The sequence below is a fragment of the Camellia sinensis genome, chromosome 15 (assembly GCF_055761805.1).
Source record: "Camellia sinensis isolate YWXY chromosome 15, ASM5576180v1, whole genome shotgun sequence".
Classification (NCBI taxonomy): Eukaryota; Viridiplantae; Streptophyta; class Magnoliopsida; order Ericales; family Theaceae; genus Camellia; species Camellia sinensis.
The window spans coordinates 16,048,452-16,057,497 of NC_138975.1; positions in this window are offsets into that span (position 1 = coordinate 16,048,452).

The window sequence follows — 9,046 nt, forward strand, 5'->3', positions numbered from 1 at the left end:
GCTGGTCGGGGAGGTGATGCTATCAGTCAGAGTAGGATCCATACGCCTTGAAGTATGCTTTCTGGTCGTGGATGTGCCCTCACCATACAATGCTATTATGGGCAGATCATGGCTACACCAGCTTAAAGAAGTTCCCTTCACACTTCACCAAGCTATCAAATTTCTTAATAAGAAAGGAGGCATTAAAACCATTTGAGGGGACCAAATATCCGCACGACAATGTTTAATGCTAGCCTTGGGGCAGAAAGTAGTTAAGCTGGCTTAGAAACAAGTTTGCTCAGTCAAAATTTTGGACTTAAAAGTTTTGGGGTAGATTGGAAAGGATCTAAAAGAGCGCATGATAGAAGAACTCCATAAAATCTAGATATCACCCGACGATCTAGAAAGGTATTTCTTGCTAGGAGCTCCTCTGTCTGAGCAAGATAAAGAACTCATTTTTAAGTTTTTAATGGATAATATTGAGGTCTTCGCTTGGATAACTTATGAGATGCCAGGGGTAAACTCCAATATTATCAGTCACTGTCTCAATGTTGATCTTGCGTATAAACTAGCAATTCAAAAGAGTAGAAGGTCTCATGTAGATCACGTTGATGCAGTAGTTGAGGAAGTTGAAAGACTCTTGGACACAAAGGCCATAAAAGAAGTACACTACCCCACTTGGCTGTCTAACACCGTCGTTGTTGAGAAAAAGAAGGGAAAATGGAGGGCATGTGTAGACTTCATAATCCTTAATAAAGTCTGCCCTAAAGACTGCTTTCCCTTACCAAGGATTGACCAATTAGTGGATGCCACCTCTGGCATGCTAGAATGAGTTTTTTAGATGCTTATAGGGGCTATCACCAAATAGCAATGAATGATCCAGAACAGGAAAAAACTGCTTTTATAACTCCACGAGGGATGTATTGCTATAGGGTGATGCCTTTTGGGCTCAAAAATGCTAGAGCCACTTACCAATGGCTAGTTACCACCATGTTTTCTGACCAAATAAGAAAAACATGGAAATTTATATTGATGACATGGTTGTCAAAAGTAGGCTAGAAACTGAACATTTAAAAGATCTGGAGAGCACATTTAATATCCTCAAGACCTACAAATTGAAGCTAAATGCTGCTAAATGTGCTTTTGGTGTTGAGTCAGGAAGGCTATTTGGTGACAAGAAGCGGGATCGAAGCAGACCTTTAGCAAGTGAAAGCCATCATCAACTTATAACCGCCTGGCAAGCTTAAAGAAGTGTAGCAGTTGACAAGGATGGTGACAGCACTTAACCACTTCACAAGTTGCTCCTCAGACAAATGTAAACCCTCCTTTCAGTTCCTCAAGAAGGAAGGAGGAGTGGACTAGAATAAATAGTGCGATCAAGCGCTGGAGGAATTAAAATAGTACCTCATTTCACCTCATTTGCTCTCAACTCCTTAACGGGGTGAAAGGTTGTACCTATATTTGGTAGTGTCAGGGCTAGCAGTGAGCTCAGTCTTGGTCAAAAATGTAAAAAGCACATAGCTACCGGTCTACTACATCAGCAAAACTCTAAACCTCGCAGAAACTAGGTATTTTCCCTTGGAAAAATTAGCCTTGGCCTTAATGACTGCAACTAGGAAACTTGTACACTACTTCCAAGGTTACCCCATCACAGTGCTAACCCAGTATCTTCTGCGAATCCTTTTTCACAAAGCTGACTTTTTTGGGCGCATCACTAAGTAGGCCGTGGAGTTAAGGGAATTTGACATCAATTTTCAGCCCACAACTACCATCAATGCCCAAGTTTTGGCTAACTTTGTCGTAGAACTCTCAACCGAACAACCTCAACAGAGTTCTACAGCTGATATGTCACTAGTCGCAAAACTAGAGGGGTAATAGGGCGCGATCCAGGAGAAACAAAAGTTGGAATTGGCATTATGACAACAGTCCAGTACCACAAAAACTGGACAAAAAGCTCAGTTAGGACAGGGCAATGATTCAACATGGAAGCTTTATGTCGGCGACATGGACAACTGGAAACTCTTTGTGGATGGTGCATCAAACCTAAAAGAGCAGGAGATGGTGTGGCCGTGTTCTCCCCTGAGGGCATTCTCCATGAACAAGCGATCTGTCTAGGGTTCAAAGTTTCGAACAACAACGCAAAATATGTGTTGAGGAAATTAAAGTTTATAGATTAAATTAGAATATGATTTTTATTTTAATTTGGATGAGACGCTTATGTGCCACCATTAAAACGGATTTTGATTTCTTTTCTTGTTTGAACAAATCTAGTTATACTTGTTCATTTGGAAAATTGGAAAAAATCAAACTTAAAGGGCCAAAGTGGAAAAAATCGAACTTAAAAGGCCAAAGTGGGAAATAGGTGAAACTTTAGGGGGGCAAAGTGTAATTTACCCTACATAATAATACAAATAAATAAAAATAATAATGACTTATCTCACTAATTTTGCTCATTCAAATAAAAATTAGAACCTGTAATTTATTTATTTTATTATTATAATGTGGAAACAAAACAATGCAGGAGTAAATTATTGCCACAGGCGGCAAAGAACTTTGTGAGAAAATTACACACAAAAACATATTTCTACTTCATCAACATAGAAAGGAAAAAAAAAAAAAAGCTGCAAATTATGACGATGGTTCTTCTATTTTAGTTTTTGTGTTATTTTGATTTCTTTGATTTCAATTAGTTCGATTTTAATTTTGAATTATAATTTTATCTCAATTTGATCCAATTAACTACAACTCTTAATATTTTTTTAATGAAAATACTTATTTGTCAGGTTTTTAAAGACAAAATTATAAATTTACTTAGCTTAGTGAGTTAACTATAACAAATTTAGTGATAATTTTCTATCAAAACACTAACGACACTATCAATTGAATCAAATTGATATAAAATTTAAAATTAAGAATTAAAATTGAGTCAATTGAAATTAAAATGACACAATAGACAAAATATAGAGATCGCTGTTGTTAAATATAGTATATATTATTTGTATATATTTACATACCTTATTTGTGTGTTACCATAGTTAGTTTCTGGTGGTGGGAGATATTTAACTAACTTGATCGTCGGAGTGCCCCCAGGTGAATGAACCACCATCGGAATCTCTTCTTTCTGTTACAGGTCATTTAGGCGCCATCTATTCTGCTAGTGCTCTCTAGGCGCCTGAATGACCTGTAATAGAAATAAGAGATTCTGGTAGTGGTTCGTCCACTCGGGGGCACTCTGACGATCAAGTTAGTTAAATATCTCCCAAAGATAACCAAAGTGCTTAACTCACTATTCAGAATATAAATTGCGTACCTTAGACCCATGAGAGTGCCTCTCTTTTATAGCCAACACAAACCTAGTCTCAATAGAAGCCTAGCTTCAATGGACTTCAGCTCTGTGCTTATCTTGGACTCTTCAATAGATAAAGATAAACTCCCTAAGAGCTTTATCCTTATCCAGGTTGAGGTCCTTCCTCATTCTAGGACTCTTGTCCCTTATCCGCTTATCCCGGACTTCGATATCTTCGGAGATAACCTCGGCCTAGCCGAGATCACCCCGGCGTCACGACCAGGACACGTGGTACCCCGGCTGACACGTCGACGTCACCTTGGCCACGTGTTGGTACTCAGAAAATATATCCCCACAACTGCCTCCTAGGTTTTGTTACCTCGGCATCCTGAGGTGATGGAACCTATATCGTCATATCGTATAGCATGTCGACTATCTTGCTGTATGATCCATTTGCCGAGGTCATAATACGTTGGCTTCACACGACCAGGTCCTGTAGTCTGTCTCATCAAGGCTTTTAGAACCAATAACCTAGTTGTATTTGAGTTTATTTAGCCGAGATCCTCCTACCAGCCGAGGTCATTGCTTCATTAAACCAAGAACTCCAAGAATTTTATCACACGTATGAGCTGTCACGCGAAATAAATCAATCGTTTTTGCTACGCGTCTTCCCCTCATTGAATCGTACTCGATACGCACCTGTAAGTCGTCTTGTGTCTGGGTGCGTGTAACAAGCCCGCGGGGGACCTCGCTACAGCTCGGACTCGACTTTTCGTAGTCACGGTTCTAAATCTGAACCAAAGAGTCCAAATCCGGCAAATCGTTTTAAGAAAATAGATTTTTGAAAGAAGTGCCAAACATGGACTGCTTTGCCAGATACAGAGTCGCCACCTAAATATTTTATTTTGGGAAATTTAGGAAACCCTGACTCGGTGCCAAAAGGCCACGTGTCCGTCATCACCAAAGTTGCCTCGGCTCAGGAACTTGGGTACGATTGGGGAAGGTCACTTCGTGAGCACCCCCGCTCGCCCGGTCATAGACCGGCCTCTACTAACCATGATATCAATTTTTGAAAATATTGTGAGTTCTTATTCCGGTTATTAGCCTAGGTTACTATGTGATGCTCACAGCATACAAGTATAGACTGGATCGCCTGAATTGGAACAAAACATTTCATGCTTGTTTTTTGAAAATGGTTTGCTACCCGCAGGTAGGCTTGAAACATTTGATGATTCATTCCAATTCAGATAACCCAACCTTCACCCACAGGCATTCAGGCAGATATATCAGATAAGCACATAGCCTCATGGTAAGCATGCTATCATGGCATTCACTCACACGCATGCAAGGATGCTAAAGCATAAAGCTTACCGAGTACTCCAAGCCAAAAACAGAAACTACATTAGAAATCATGCATGATCCTAAGTATACAAAAATGCTTAATGCAACACATGCAAAATGCAACTATAGTAGGCTCGGCTATTCTAAGATGGCATATGAAATGCTACAACTAACATGTATTCAACTTGGATTTGAAAATACAATGCAGTTAGTATGATGCGCCGAGCCCGGTGCATGCAATTACAGATGAATGAATGCAAACATGCTGTCATACTGTATGCTAATTTAAACATGCCCTAATCTAACCATCATAAGCGGATAAATAAAAGGGAGAAAGACGTGGGGTTGGAAGACATACATCACACTCACGCACACTTATTACAGTTGTGCCCTCACTCGGAGGATTCGAATAAATATACAGTCCAAATATTACAGTCCCCAAATAAAAGAATATTACAGTCCAAAAATATTACAGAATTCTAATTAATTAATGAATTAACTAGAAAGCAAATAAACTGGCGTGCAAGCCAGGGACTGCCTTGCTTCTGGTGGATGATGCATGTCCGGACTGTCTTGCGCGGAAATCCACCGGAATGCCCCAATTAGCCTCTGTTTACACCTGTTATTTTTTGAAAAGCGTGCCATGTCCCGGAAAGTTGCTGATTCCTGATTTTGCTGCAACAGAGAGCAAGAAAGGGGCATAGCAATGTATTTGCACAAATATATGCATGTCTCGATCCTCGTGCCACCAATCACGCATACCGAGGCATGATGGCAGAGGAGTCGAAATGCACAACTCAATATAGGATGAATGCACATGAAACTATAGCTAAAACCTAACTCCATCATGGATAATCCGGAGTGTCGGCGACTGGGGAATTGAGACACATTTCGTCACTCGGAGTACGAAATGTACCTCGTTTCCCATGCCCGGGCTAACTCATATTCCGGACACGATGCAATATGCATGATATGCATGAAATGCAACTAAGATACAATCCTAACATACTCAAAACTATGAAAATGAGATGCCTCGAAATGCGTGCACACGGGCACGCAAACCGAGAAAATGGCAGAATGCTATGAAAATGAAATGCCTCGGAGTGCGTGAACACGGGCACGTAAACCGAGAAAAAGATATGTGTCTCGAAATGCGTGCACGCGGGCACGCAAACCGAGGCGATGATATGTGTCTCGAAATGCGTGCACGCGGGCACGCAAATCGAGGCGATGGCGGAATGCAATGTAATGACATGAAAACATGGTATGGGCTTATACCAACATGAGTGAGCCTCAGCCACACTCACATAGGATGCCGGTGGATAAAAACAGGGTGCCTCGAAATGCGTGCACACGGGCACGCAAACCGAGGCAATGATGGAATGATGCGAATGACATGGAAAATGTAACATGGACTTATACTAACATGAGAGAGCCTCAGCCACACTCACATAAGATGCCGATGGCAGAAAATGAAGTGCCTCGAAATGCGTGCACACGGGCACGCAAACCGAGGCGATGACAGAATGATATGAAAATGACATGGAAATGACAAATGGGCTTATACCAACATGAGAGAGCCTCAGCCACACTCACATCGGATGCCGATGGCAGAAAATGAAGTGCCTCGAAATGCGTGCACACGGGCACGCAAACCGAGGCGATGCTAAAATGTGATGAAATGTGGCAAAAATGATATGCAAGCATACTAATGGAATTTCAGCACTAAAATATGGGGGAAAACAGTCCCGAAATGAAACGAAATGACATGAAATGCAAGGAAACGTCCCGAAATGCAACATTAGGCACCCGAAATGGCCTATAGCTATGCCAAACATGCACAATATGGACATGTAATGCAAAGACAGAAGCTAGACAGTCCCAAAAGATGCACTTTCACAGTTATAAACATGGCCAAACAGCAAATATAGGTAGGGGAAAATAGTATGCAAGAATACGGTATTTTCAAGAGGTAATGAAGCAAGTGATATAAAAAAAACCCAAACTGGAAAATTTCCTTCTACAACACTGAAGATGGACCAAAAACATGAACATTTACAGTATATGGCAGCCTCAAAATCAGTATACAAATATGCTAAAAATATGATGCAAAACAAGGCTCAAAAGGTGCCATAACATGAAGTATGCAAAATAATCACCAAACAGCCAAAGACCCTTGATAAAATATGTAGAATGGACCAAAATAAGAACTTTTCCAGAACTGTAAAATGGCCAAAAACCTAAGCATGGTAGGCTAACAAAATATGCAAGAAAACGAACCGAAAGTGAGATATAACATGAAGTGGCTTATGGAGGTCCCAAAACATGAAAGACCCTAAACAAAACATGAAGAATGGACCAAAACAAGGACCTTTTTAGAACTGTAAAATGGCCAAAAACCTAAGCATGGTAGGCTGCCATTGCATGTAAGAAAGGGGAAGAAAAGAGGGGTATAACTACAAGTGACACATGGAGTCACCAAACAATGTTGAGCCCTTCTCCAATGTTGAAGAGGGGCTCAAAATAAGCCTTATATCAGTTTACAACATGCTCGAAAATAAATTTCTCATGGGCCAAAAATAGCATGCAAAAACATGACATACAAGATGATCAATGAAGCAAGTATATTATGGAAGGCTCAAACAAGGTTGAGCCCTTAATGAGAAGTGAAGATGAGCTCAAAATATGGCCCTTTTCAGTTAGGGCTGGAGCTTGAAACCAAAAAGAAGTGGGGTTTAGAAATAGATCAAGAAAAAGGTTCAAAAGGTTAAAAGTGTAACTTACCCTTGAAGATTCAAGCTTTTGTTGCTTCTTGGATGGATTTGCAGCTTCTTTAGCCTTCAAGAATCCCTCCTTGTTGCTGGAAATGAGATGGTGGTGGTAGAGCTTGGTGGTGTAGAAGGAATGATGGTTAGTGACTTAGGGTTTTTTGAAGAATTGAGAAGGAAGAAGATAGTGTTGGCTATGGAGCTTTGAAGAGTAAATTTTCTAACCCTTACAAAGAAGGCCACCAGCTGGTTATAAGGGTTCAAAATGGGGTGTAAAGGTGGGGGAGAAGGAGGGCAAAACTCCCCCACAAAATATCCCCCGGATACAGGAAATATCTGGGGGATATTGCCCCACAGCTGTAAAGGGCACAGTGCAAGGAAGCAGGCCGGCCTCACACTTTTACTGGAGGTGGCCGGCCGGCCACACCCCCTAGCCGGCCGGCTAGGGGTCAAAAGGGTCAATGTGATTTTCTGGCCGGCCAGCTACTGGGGAGGTACCCCTATGTGTGTACAACACAACCATGTAGTTGAAATTCCAAGAAAGTGGGCCCAAGGGGTTCAACAATGGCTCGGAAAGAGGGGGTCAAAAGGGTCAAGTTGACTTACTGGCCGGCCATGAACTTTTAGGGGCCTCTCAGGTGTGTACATCACAGATATGTGGTTCAAAGTTCAAGAAAAAGGGTCCAAGGGGTTCAACATTAGCCCGGAAGAAAGGGGTCAAAAGGGTCAGGTGACCTTAATGGCCGGCCATGAACTTTTAGGGGCCTCCCAAGTGTGTAGATCACAGATATGTGGTTGAAAGTTGGCAACACTAGCTCCAAGGTATTCAACATTAGCCCGGAAGTGCGAAAAACGGGCGCCGGGAGGCTCCGGAAGAGAGATAACTGGTTGCTGCAACAATTGCTGGCCTTCCACCCTTCAGTGACCTTCCCTGTGATAAAACAGAGGTACCTGCCAAAAATGAACGAAAACCGTTGTAAAACGAACGTTCCGGGGCCAAAACACGCAGTTCGGGGTCCCGAAAATGGGCTGTTAAGCACCGAAAATGGTATTCGACCTCGAAGTGGGTTTCTCAGCCCCCAGTGTCCCTCAAAAGGGATGAAATAAGATGTATGCCAAAAATCAGAGCAATAGGAGATGGTTAAGCGGTCCCGAACCGAGGCACACGACCTGACGGCTCCGAAAACCGGGAACCGGACTCCGAAATGGGCAAAATGGCCTTCGGCCACCAAATGTAGCCTATGGACATTTGAGAGACGGTCTACGGGACCTCTCCCTTCCCTCGGGAAAAGAAACAGAGAAAACCGAGTCTGGCTCGCAAACCGAGACAAGGCACAGAAAAGGGTTCGGAAGTCCGGAGGCAGGGCTCACGGCCGCGACTCTGAAACTTATGAACAAGCACATTATGCAATATCACCAAGTGCTCAACTGGTGACATCTGAGTCTTAAGGTCGGTCAAAAATGGGGTGTCTACAGTGCGCCGTCTGACAAGCACGTCACCCTAGATGCGTTGATGGTATTTTGCCGCCATTCTCCATGTTTTGATCAAAATCAATTCTCTCTCTCCGTCTCTTCACTTTTTGCATTATTGTTTCTGAAGTATCCAACTTTCTCTCTCTCTCTCTCTCTCTCTCTCTCTCTCTCTCTCTCTCTCTAATATGTCTTTATTTCA